Raw genomic sequence first — 13205 nt, forward strand, 5'->3', positions numbered from 1 at the left:
CAAAAGTTAGACACAATGGAACAAAATCTTCAAAAGTTAGACACAATGGAACAAAATCTTCAACAGTTAGACACGATGGAACAAAATCAGAGACAAACACAGCAACAGCTTCAAAAGTTAGACTCATTGGAACAAACTCTTGAACAAATGCATAAAGGTTTAACTGCTGAGTTACTGAAAATCGAATCGAAATGTCAAAAAGTCCGCAATGACGTAAAAACACAAATTTGTGAGCATTTTCAACCTATTTTTTCGCGACATGAAAATGCATTACAGAATCACGAAGCAGCCGTAAAAGAACTGCAAACTATTGTTCATGAAAATCATGAGACCTTGCAAGCTAAAATTGACTCAGTTGCATCTACCAATTCGGTTACACAACTTGCAAAAACTCAGGAAAAGTTAAAGGACACAGTAGAAATTGGTTCAGAAAGACACATGGAGGAAATTAGTTCGTTATCAAAGAAAGTAGTTGAACTTTCGGATCAGCTAAATAATTTATCTACAAAGGTAGATGATAATCTGAATTACACAAAGCGGGTAGTCTTTAATGACACAGAAGACTGCGAACAAATCAGGAAATTCAAACAAAATCAGAATCAAATTCATACGCAACACCAAAGAGAAATCCGGGAAGTACAAGATCAGCTGACACAGATAATACAAGAATTACGTATTTCAAAGGTTACTCGCGCTCCGATACGAGAAGAGGGACGTAGAAATACGGAACAGCCACAAAATAATAACACGGGTTCCTTCGGAAATTATGAAAGAAATTGGCAAGGTACACCGAATTTTGAGATGGAACCGCCGAAACGAAGTAACAATGACCTATATGCGACTCGGCGACATGATGATTTTGACTATAAGCTGTTTATTACTACACGTAAATTCAATACATTTAAGAATTCTGGCAACGACATTCATCCACAAGCATGGCTTCATCAATTCTATCATTGTTTTCCTCCCAACTGGTCATTAGAGCACAGATTAGAATTTATGTGTGGCTATTTAGAGAATGAACCAGCTGTAAGAATGCGATCGGTCATTCACGATTGCCACAGTGAAGGAGAATTTTATCATGCCTTCCTCTCAGCATATTGGTCTCAAGCTACACAAGGCCGAGTAAAACATAGCATCATAATGATGAAACATTTGGAACAATCTGAATTCTCCAGTCTTGTGAAATATTTTGAAGACATGTTGCACAAGAATCAGTACCTGTCAAACCCATACAGCACCTCAGAACTCATCCGCATTTGCTTAATCAAATTACCTGAACATTTACGACATATTATTTTGGCAGGACGTTGCAAAGACGACATTGAAGCTTTTCAGGGACTCTTACAAGAATTAGAAATTGACACTGACAATCGCGGAGCGCGAAAACAGGAACACAACAATTACAGGTCACATCCGTCGCAATTCCGCGATAAAAGAAATAATAACTGGACACAACAAGACTATTCTCACAACACAAATCGTGACCAAAACAGACACCACCCGTATGACAAGCGTTGGCAGAGTAGTAATAATTACAGGGAAAGATCACCTCTCCGTGGTAGTGACTATCACAGAGACAGTCAGAGAAACAGACAATATGGGAACCAAAATAATTATTATCAAGGGAGACAGAATAACTTTAGACGCAACAGTCCAGCGCGCAGATACGATTCAGGGAGAAATTCTCCACCACGTGACCGACAAGAAAGAAACTATGGAATCTACCGACATGACGACGGACGATATGATCGTAACGACAGACCTGAATTGCATCAGAACTGGCGGGATTCAAACAGGGCTGGGCCTTCTCGGCAAGGTGAATTTGTAGAAGTTAGGTCTCCTAATCCCAATAACGACGCACGCCAACAAAGAGATAGCAGACAATGACTCTCACTGCAGGCAGTCACGTGCGCCAGCTGCCCTAGAAAAAATTAACATAGACGCTAACCTAGAGAAAAATTGGAGCATTCTTTACCGATGTACCATATACCACATGATAATTCCATTGAACCTAGAGCTCTGCATAGTAGGAAGAGTAAAAGCTTGCACCACATTTCACATGAAAAACCGTTTATTGAAAGATAATCTGCTTTTTAACTTAAGTCTTTCCAATAAAATTTTTCACTTCACGCTACTAGTAGAATTTGTCATACTTAGAAACTGCTAATAAGCAACAATGGTTTGAAGTTAAACATCCAGTCAAGAACCAAGAGAACTTATTTAAACCGAAATTACAAATGCATTGTTATAGTGAACAGACGTCACAGTGTTATTGTGTGTGTACATTCTTGCTTGTTAGTTGCACGATTACGTAACGACTATAAAGCGTATATACTTAGAACATACACTGGTACTACTAATGAGGTTTTAATGCAACATTTTGGTTTACTTGAAAATACTTTCTAGATTTAAAGTACTTTCTGTGAGATACCAGATGACACAGTGGTTAGTTTATGTGACAGCTACACGATTTTATCACGACGCTACTAATGAGTGACAATTCACAATGTTGCTTTTGCGGTGTTACTGTTTTATATCTGCACAGTTTTTCTGTATTATTCTGGAAAGTAAAACATGTTTTAGTAGTAACTTTTGTGGTATAGCTACAATGAGACAGCCCTTTCTGTAGCACAACAATACGTTACATTATAGTACTTTCTTTATCACGGTAAGGTACGTAATAACTACGATATCTATACGCAAAGCATTTCACTTTTGTTCATGATGAGGTAAGTACATTGACTTCAGCAGAACTTTGCTTACGGAGGACGATAACTACGACAGTTCCACAGAATTATCTTACAGCAAGACGCACATTTAGCGCTACAGGACACGCATTTGAGTGATTAATTTTGTACTTAAACCATTTATTTTTCAAGATTTTTGAATTACAAAGAAAGTTTTCCATGATACATTTCATTCAATTTCTGTAATCTTTAACACCTGAGGGTATAATTACATTAATCCTCAGGGGGGTACACGCTTACTTTGTGTACCATGTGTGTGGCAAGCACAAGGATCCCTAGCTAATATGGTATTTGCTTATACAACTTTACACATCGGTACCATATTTCTCCAACACAGAATTACACAGCTATCAGATTATTTAAAAGAGAAACAAAAATTTATTTTATGTCAGTGACACATGTTTACGCAATTACACAGTTGGATAATTTCACATTTATGATATTGTATTTTGTCTATACTTTGTGAACTGTTCATATTTTTTTGGAACCATTGTGGTGCTATGAGAGCTTTGAATGATGTATTTGGTATGGGATCATGATTTTAAGTACATTTGAGGTAGATGACACTACTGAAATAAGCAGAGAACCATTTTTAGGTTTTGAAATTATTGGAGGAAGCTATGACGATTTTGAGAGTTGACTGAGGTATTATGATGTTATTATTACGATGACTATGTGTATTATGCCATTGCGGTATGTTTATGATCAATAAGCTGATGCTATATGCGTTATTTGAGTATGCTACGTATCTGTTATCATGAAATATTGAAGAAGTGTTGACAAATAAGGTAAGGAATAATGAGTAGTGGTTAGGGACACTGGTTTGTGAAAAAGGTTGTTGGAAACCAAGATTCGTACTTTAAGAGTTATGAAATTTATGTAAATGCGTGAATGTATTATATTGCCGCCGAAAATTTTTTGGACTCTGTTATATCAATAGGATTTTGTTTCTACAGATTTGTAACGCAAATTCTTGACCTGCGAAATATTTTTATATGAGACTGTCACTGTAGCGGGAACTATTGTCGTAAATATTTCCGTAAGAAAGTTAAGCGACAACCTGCATGTAATGCGTCGTGGGCACCCAGCTGTGTCAGACGCCTGGAGAAATGGCCATTAGTGTATGCCTTTTCAGAGGTACAGGTAAAAAAAAAGGGAGGCCATTATCCTCGCTATTGACATTCCTCTGTAGAAAGCATCGCAAATACGACACGCTCAAACTTGAAAACATATGATTATACTGTGGAGCTCTTAATTTATGATATTTACTAAAATGCCTAACGAAACGATGAGAAACATTTCACAGCTATTGTCATACTAGTTGAGAGAAATGCCATTTGGCTTGCTTTATGTATTTATTTACTCATTTTGTCTAATATCTAGTTTCTAGCTGCACTGCAGCATTGGTTAAAATAAAATTTAATAGATGTACTGATATAAATATTTTATGCCTACAGATCCAGTAAAAAATAACTTTATGATGGATGTACTCCAAAAAAAGGTGAGGGAGCACAAAAAAACATTTCCACTTCACAGGAATTGCATGCATAATTTTTGTCAGTGACTTGGTAACTTGTCTGCTAGAGCAAGTTACAGTGATGCATCACTCTAGTGTTAAGATGTGACATAGGTATTAAACATTGCCATTTTTACTGTAATATTTTTTCTGATTGAGCTTTGTCATGTTTAGATATAAGTTATTGCATTTGCTGTTGCTGTTTGCCAGGCATAATGTTACAGAATTTGACTTTGTATTACTCTGTTAAGCCAGTTTTACTACGGATTTATTTTTCTTGTTTGCTGCACAGTGCCTTATATTAGTTGTAATATTGCAATTGCTTTGCCAATTTGAATTTGTTGTCATTGCTGTTTGTGTTAATTTGTTATGTGGTGCTGCATTGCCTCGTCCCTTGGTATATATATCTGATCTCAGTTGATTTAAGTTAGCTTAAGAGGGGGTAGACTATATAAGAGAACAAGTTGTGATGAATGGGAAGAAATGCATTGAGAAGTTATAAGAAAATGGTTTGGCCAAAAAAGTATTTTGAAAGAGGATATGAACCAAAAATGTAGGGTTTAGGGGCAACAGGTTTAGGTAGGATTTTCTTGGAAATAAATGATGAGGTAAGATAATGGAAAATAAATAACGAGGTAAGAAATATGTGAACATATAAATACAGAAAGCATGCTTGGATAGGATTTTTTTGGTGGAAACCTATGTTGAAATAAGACGAAAGATCTATGGAATGAAGTTTTGGGTTGGACTGCAGTACCAAATGTCACACTGAAAACGAACCCTGTCCTTTTCCTTTGTATTATTCCGCTATGTGTTTATGTACCCTTATGTATTTATCTTTTTCCTGTCTTTATGTGTTTAGCTAATAAGATTTATGTTGTAGAATTTTTCAAATACTATGTTATTTTCTTTGTAAAGATGTTTAGACATTATTTATTCTGTTTTGTATTAATGCTCATGTGTGAAGTTGATGTTTCAAAAGTTATTCTGATCTTTTATGTATGTACTTATGTCACAATTCCTGTAACACTGATGTATATGTTTATTTCTGTTCTTTTGTAAAGCCCCTATTACTACAAATGTTATCTGTATTATTATGTTTTTAATTATGTATATTTTACCTTTGTAATTGTATTCTTATGTTATAAAATTGTAATTGACGCCAGTTCATCATATTGTTAACTTGTAAGTTCCATTTCACTGTACACATTTCTGTTGGTCATAGTATATGGGCAATATGTGAGAAGTAGGGGCTCTTAGTGATTGCACGTGTGTTAATAATTCAGCAAGGGACTGGATAACAGCATTGCTGGTTCTAAGGACAATTTCAAAAACTTGGTGAGTGCAAAAGTGGTGGTTTATGGACTTGCTATATTGTCCGCAAGACTCTTCGATGGTGATTGTGCACCTGCACAGTTGCAACAGATGGCTGCTAGCCGTCTCTACAAGGACTACAGTGGGTCTGCATCTTTGATGGTCCACCATTACCATTATTTCAACACGGACCACAGTGGGTCTGCACCTCTGATGGCACACCAATACCATTATTTCTACAAGGACTACAGTGGGTCTACACCTTTGCTGACTCACCAATACCATTATTTTTACAAGGACTACAGTGGGTCTAATCCTTTGCTGACTCACCAATACCATTATTTCTACAAGGACTGCAGTGGGTCTGCACCTCTGGTGGCTGACCAATACCGTAATCTCTACCAGGACTACAGTGGGTCTGCTCTGTGATGACCTACCTACCAATACTCTTCAAAATTTCGACTGACTCTGCTGTGGGTTTGCTCTGTTGTGGCCCATTACCTGTCTGCATGTCAAGAGTCAGCACTGTCTTTCCGTTGGAAGGACAACACTACTTCTTCAAGATTGCATGGAAATCCATTACTTCCGTGTGCATTTTCTTTTACTGCTCAGACTTTGAGGAAAACACTGGAATGTTACTGTGATGAATGATCAGGACTGTCTTTATGGACTGTGAGAAAATTTTAGCTTTTGACCAACATTGTATCAATAAGTGTGTGCATTTGATATCTTTGTTATTATAATTATGAAAAATTTTATCAAATCATTATTGGCCACTGCCCAAAACAATTTGTAAAATTTTTGTGGGGAGCATGGGGGCTATGTAAGTAGGCTGTTTATGTTTTCTTATTGGCAACGTTACGTAGCGCTCTGTATGAAAATCACTGGCTGTGCTGTGTGCAGTCTGTGGCTAGTTTGCATTGTTGTCTGCCATTGTAGTGTGGGGCAGTGGCAGCTGGATGTTAACAGCGCGTGGCGTTGGGCAGTTGGGGGTGAGCAGCCAGCAGTGGTCGATGTGGGGAGAGAGATGGCGGAGTTTTAAAAATTGTAAGACTGGATGTCATGAACTGCTATTTTTCAACACTGTTAAGGTAAATACATTGTTTGTTCTGTATTAAAATCTTTCATTTGCTAACTATGCCTATCAGTAGTTAGTGCCTTCCGTAGTTTGAATCTTTTATTTAGCTGGCAGTAGCGGCGCTCACTGTATTGCAGTAGTTCGAGTAACGAAGATTTTTGTGAGGTAAGTGATTTGTGAAAGGTATAGGTTAATGTTAGTCAGGGCTATTCATTTGTAGGGATTATTGAAAGTCAAATTGCGTTGCGCTAAAAATATTGTGTGTCAGTTTAAACACAGTCATGTATAATTGTTCTAAGGGGACATTTCACATGTATCACATTGGAACAACCGAAATAAAATGTTCAAACGTACCTACGTTCTGTATTTTAATTTAAAAAACTTAACTGTTACCAACAGTTCGTCTAAAATTGTGAGCCACAGGTTTGTGACTATTACAGCGCCATCTATCACAAAGCGAAAAAATTGGTCCAACTAAAACATTCATATTTCTTTACGTACTACACGAATATGTAATAAAACTAGGGGTCCCTATTTGTAAAAAAAACGCAGTTGATATCCGTTTGAGCTATGGCAGCGCCATCCTGCTGGCCAACCATAGCGCCATCTGATTTGCCCCTTCAAGCTAGACACGTTTTTTCGTTTGACGCTTATTTCGTGAGATATTTGGCCCGGTCACGATCAATGGACCACCCTGTATATGTAGACATGTAGATGTATAATGTTAAGATGTTAAATTCGGTCTCAAGTTTCTCATACAACTGAAGGATGATTAAGCCTTGTGATACGGACAGATAGCTTGCTGGAAATGCGGCACGCCGGGGAAGACGTCAAGCGCGAAGAGATGCAGGTGGTCTCCAGTAATGTTCAAGTAGTATACAGCTGATATTGTGCCTTCGATTACTGCACCAGGTTCCATTGAATCAAGATGAGTACCCTCCATGGAAAAATACTGTCGCCACTGGCTTTCGTCTGTGGAGCGGTAAATGTTTGTAACAGGCCATCATCAGTGTGAATGCGTATCCGGACACGACCATTGAAGTGATTCCTCAAACCAGCGGAACGTTTCCATTCATTCATGGTTTGATGTCGATATTGCCGTCCCATCTACAATCATAATAAACAATTTAATCAGGCCAACGTGGAAACATGTAGGCGTAGTCTGCCGCGGAACCTCATGTTCAACAAAGTGCGCTGAATGGTGTGCTCCAAATTGACGGTGTATCAGCATTGTAAAGTGTCGTCAGATCTACCACAGATCGCCGATTATCTTGATATACAGAGCAGCCAAGTCTTCGACCTCCACTTCATGTGATGAAACATTGACATACTGCATCTGGTTCTCCGTTCGTGCTTTCACCAGTCATCGACCCCTTTGCACATACGCTCACGTCCCTAGCACGCGAACTGACGATCCCCAGTCGCCAGACTTTAACAATGTACAAGTTGTCACGGTCGCTGAAAATGACTGGGAGGTCCCCATTTGTGGTCCGCTCTGAACGATTTCCCACTTATCGTGTTACGTCCCCAGAATGCAAACACACGACATTAAATCTCAGAGTAGGAAGTGGTCATTATGTTTTGATGATTGTAGGCATCGGCGCTACAGATCTGACAAGTGAGGTATTCGTCTGAAGTATAAAGCAAGTAAATAATGAAAATTTTACTGTTAAGGGACTTCTCAAATCGCCGAGTAATTGTGTATTAGGTTTTTCGGAATTACAATATCCTACAAAATGACAACTACAGTTCATCAGGCCACGGTCATGGAATTTAATACTACAGGTATTGCTGGTATTGGACAAAAGCATGAAAACATCAAAAACACAATGTAATACAATCCCTAATACGGTTGTAACTGTAACCAATCGGCTTTCGAAACAGGTTCCAGTTGTATCGGAATGGATAGCCAAAGGCCTTGTATGGTTTTCAAGGGAGATGCAATAATTCATCCTCGTACGCACAAAACCAATCCTGGATGATGCGAGTTTGGGGAACATGCGCCTTGTTGTCTTGGAAGACAGCGTCACAACTGGGAACAAACATTGTACCTTAGCATGGACTTCATCAGGTAAAATGCTCACATAGTACTTTCCAGTAATGCGACCTTTAAGAGTACCCATGGGGCCAATGACTGGCCATATCATCACCGAACCACAGCCATGTTTGGCTCTTGAGACGTAAGCTCGGCTAGATATTAGAAATAGTGTGAAACAAGACAAAATGAAATTCTTCCATTACTCCATAGTTCAGGCTTTGTGGATTCGTTGCAACGGTTTCCAGTTGCGGCCGTTTCAATCACTGGCGAGTGAATCCCAGCGTATGCAGCTCCCTTAGTGTTGATTCGATACTGACAGGATTCCCGAGTGTGACAGTTCTGCACTGACTTTTGGAGCTGTTGCCCTCTTATTTTTCATCATAATCCTCTTCTATGACCTTTTGTCACAATCACTCAATACACAATTTCGTCCGCTTTGTGACTTAGCGGCTGATGTTTCTCCGCTGTCTCTGTATGCGGTATGTACCTTCCATACGGTGACTCTTGAAATGCCGAACACTTTGCTACCTTGTTTACGGAAACACCCATCATACGAGCACCGACATTTTACCCAAATTCGAATTCGATTAGTTCCGACGTAATGCACTTGCAACCTCAAATAAGACTGTTCTGTCCACGATCGACACTTGAGCGTTTTGAGGATACTGAGCAGGTGTCGTTCGCGGCCAAACACAACCGCGCAACTTGCTGGCTTGGCTAGCATCTACATATATTTCTCGCGATATTTCCGTATTTTGCTCCGGCCCTTGTACTACACAAGACGAACATTATTTTGACATTATGTTTTGGAAAGAACTACGCTTCTGGTCATTAAAATTACAACATCATGAGGACGACATGAAACAAACGTTAAACTCAAATGAAGTTGGTTACATATATGCATACGTAAAAGATCAGCAATTTTAGTGCAACCACCCAGAGCGGATAGGAGCTACGCTACTTTGTATGAAAAGAAAAATTACGTAGTAGTTTAATAATTCATAAATCATATCTGATTGAGAAGATCGTTGTAAGCCCTTGTAAAGAGGACGGTTACCTAACAGCATTCCATTTGGAATAGTGCTGCCGGATCACTTATGTTATTTTGGGGAACTGTCGGAAGGAAGAGAATTATCTATCCGAACACTACGACGACGTCTAGGGCACCGCGGGATGTCAGCACGGCTATCAAAATGGTTTAAATGGCTCTAAGTACTATGGGACTTAACATCTGAGGTCATCAGTCCCGTAGACTTAGAACTACTTAAACCTAACTAACCTAATGATATCACACAGATCCATGCTCGAGGCAGGATTCGAACCTTCAACCGCAGCAGGCACGCGGTTGAGGACTGAAGCGCCTAGAACCGCTCGGTCACAATGGCCGACCACGGCGAACACTGTTTCGGATTCCCTTGACTGTTAGTTGCAGCTCAAAGAGACGCACTGATAACTCTACACATAACGGAAACTCTTGACACAGCAAAGAGATGACGTCATATTTTCAGGCGAGTCGCGCACAGTTTCCCGAAGGACGTATCTGTGTGCTGGACTCCGAGGAGAACGAACGTGTCCAAATTGACTTTGTCATTGTTATACATATCCTGTACCTGGCTTGATGGTGTGGGGCCCACTGAACACGCGGCACGATTAACTCTAATTCATGTAGCTGATAATTCGGATACCAAGTGTAACATTTCTGACGTGCTTAGAACTGTGACTGTTCACTATCTGTAATGTCTCCGTGACCTTATTTTGCTGTAACGAATGCAAAACTACATTTTGCCCGTGCTATCCCGATCTACATCCGTATAGAGTGTTCTCCACTAGTGCCCTAGGCAGCCTCATCTCCAGATCTCTCACCCACTGAACACATCGGGTGATTGTTGGCAAACAATTTGCACGCCGCCACCAGCCAGTCGCTACAGCTGATGAATGCTGACGTGGGGTCAAAGTGGTACCGAATGAGGTAATCGTATCTCTAGTCAAAGTTTAGTTCAACTGATGCCCAACCGACTTGGTCGATGTTATGAGTAAATTTCGTACCTTCTTCAGTCTCAAACCACGTTCAAGTTTAATCAGATATTCATCTTGTTATATTGTAGATACACAGTAAGTAACCTTTCCTTATTTCCTACCCTTTCTGTTGCTGCAGTGTTAATATCCAGCGTTGACATTGAAATTTAGCGCGTAATGTTAGAGGATGGTGAGTCTTAATAGTGTTACTATACAGTGATTCTTTTAATGTTACTTTATAAACACCTTTTTTGTCAAATGGTATCTTAGTTCGAACCATATAATTAAAGGCAGGAAGCTAAATTTTCCGTAGATGGTGCGGTATCGTTAGGTAAAATTAGAAATTTTGATTTAATCCTAACCCACACACAAGACACAACATAAGAGTAATCTTCTTCTTCTTCTCCTGCCTACCCATTAATTGTTGTTGGCAACCACACTATGTATCTTCGTTCTCTGAACCGTAGTATGTTGTGCTTCATTTGAAATTGGCTATCCTGCCGTTTTCTAATCCAAATGTTTTTCTCGGCGCTTTTCTCCTGTTAACCACAATCTTTCTTTCCATTACCAACTGTAGAATTAAATAATCTGTGTTCCGCTAGATATCTGCAGGATATGCAGATTGTGTTCCTTTAAAAGCTGTTAATATTTCTCGCTGATGGTGTTTCCGCATTACTTTGGTGTTAGTTATTCTTGCTCCCACGGTATTTTAAGCATTCTTCGGTAAATCCTCATTTCAAAGGCCTCGATATGTTTTCATGTTGTAGTATTTCGTATCCATCTTTCAGAACTATACAGATGTAGAGGCCAGATGTTGCATCTTACAAATAGGTTGGTTGGTTGGTTGGTTGGTTGGTTTTGGGGAAGGAGACCAGACAACGTGGTCATCGGTCTCATCGGATTAGGGAAGGATGGGGAAGGAAGTCGGCCGTGCCCTTTCAGAGGAACCATCCCGGCATTTGCCTGGAGTGATTTAGGGAAATCACGGAAAACCTAAATCAGGATGGCCGGACGCGGGTACAAATAGGTATTTAAGGTTTGGGAATATATCAGTTCTCGTGACAATTTTTTTGAATGGTATGAAACCATTACTGGTGTTCTCTATGCGACATTTTATCTTCACGTCTGATCTTATATCTTCACAGGGCCAGGGTCCAAGTAACTCAAAGTTGCCTACTTATTGCCTTATAGAATCTCTAAAGCACAGATTTGCAATTGTACAGGACTAAGGCTTTCGTAAAACAATCATAATATGTGTATTTTTGGTACTAATATTCAGATTTAGGTTAGTGTTGCTACCCCCTCCTAAGCTAGCAAAATGTTGAAGATCATCTAAACTATCAGCAGTGAATGCTCTATCAACAATACAGTGAACGTTTTTCATGATTCCTCCTTCCTTTATGTCTTTCTTTCTATCACCAAGTGGACTCCTCTACAGATATCAGCAAAGTCTGTGACTTCATTATCAAACGTAACGTGCGCTATCTGATTCCAATATAAATCCTCCATACGCTGTATATTTTTCTGATCTATTTCCATTCTTTCGAGAGTTTCCATAAGTATAACACATATGTCAAACACACGAATAAGCACAGTTTTCAGTGCGACGTGCAGGAAGAGAACCAATGAGTTTCTCTAGCGTACCGACAGGGATGTGGAGCCATGCCGACACCAGTAATGTGGTCAGCTGAGCAATATATCTTGGTTGAGGGTCCATGGCCCTATCGACTTGGTCCCACAGTTTCCTACCTGGGCTTCAATCTGTGGAGAATGGCGGCAAGGGGAGAACGATAAATTCATTCTGGTGCTCTTAGAAGCACCCCCACTCACAGCGAGCTGTGTACACGTTGTCCTACTGATAGATGCCATCGTACCGTGAAAACAAAAACTGCACGTGAAGGTGGGTATGGTCCCCAAGAACAGATGGTTCAAAAATGGTTCAAATGGCTCTGAGCACTATGGGACTTAAATTCTAAGGTCATCAGTCCCCAAGAACTTAGAACTACTTAAACCTAACTAACCTAAGGACATCACACACATCCATGCCCGAGGCAGGTTCGAACCTGCGACCGTAGCAGTCGCGCGGTTCCAGACTGTAGCGCCTTTAACCGCATGGCGACCCCGGCCGGCAGGAATAGATGCATACTTGCGTTGATCCTTTGTGCCTTCCAGAATGACGAGATGCCACGAACAAATTCCCGAGACCATAACTCAGCCTCCTCTGCCCTGAACCTTTCCGACAATTGTTGCAGAGACATATACGCCAACGGCCATCTGTCACATGGAGCGTGAAACGTGATTCATCTGAAAAGGCCACTTGTCACAGCTTAATGGACGCCGAGTTGCTCTATGGGCGGGCAAATAGCAGCCTTAGTAGCCGATGAACACCAATCAGGATGCATGCATGCAGCGGGAGCCTGTAAACGGCAATGTGCGCTGAATGGTCGTTGAGGAGACACTGGTTCATGAGGTTGGTCAGTTGCTCAACAGTCG

The sequence above is a fragment of the Schistocerca americana genome, chromosome X (assembly GCF_021461395.2).
Source record: "Schistocerca americana isolate TAMUIC-IGC-003095 chromosome X, iqSchAmer2.1, whole genome shotgun sequence".
Taxonomy (NCBI): domain Eukaryota; kingdom Metazoa; phylum Arthropoda; class Insecta; order Orthoptera; family Acrididae; genus Schistocerca; species Schistocerca americana.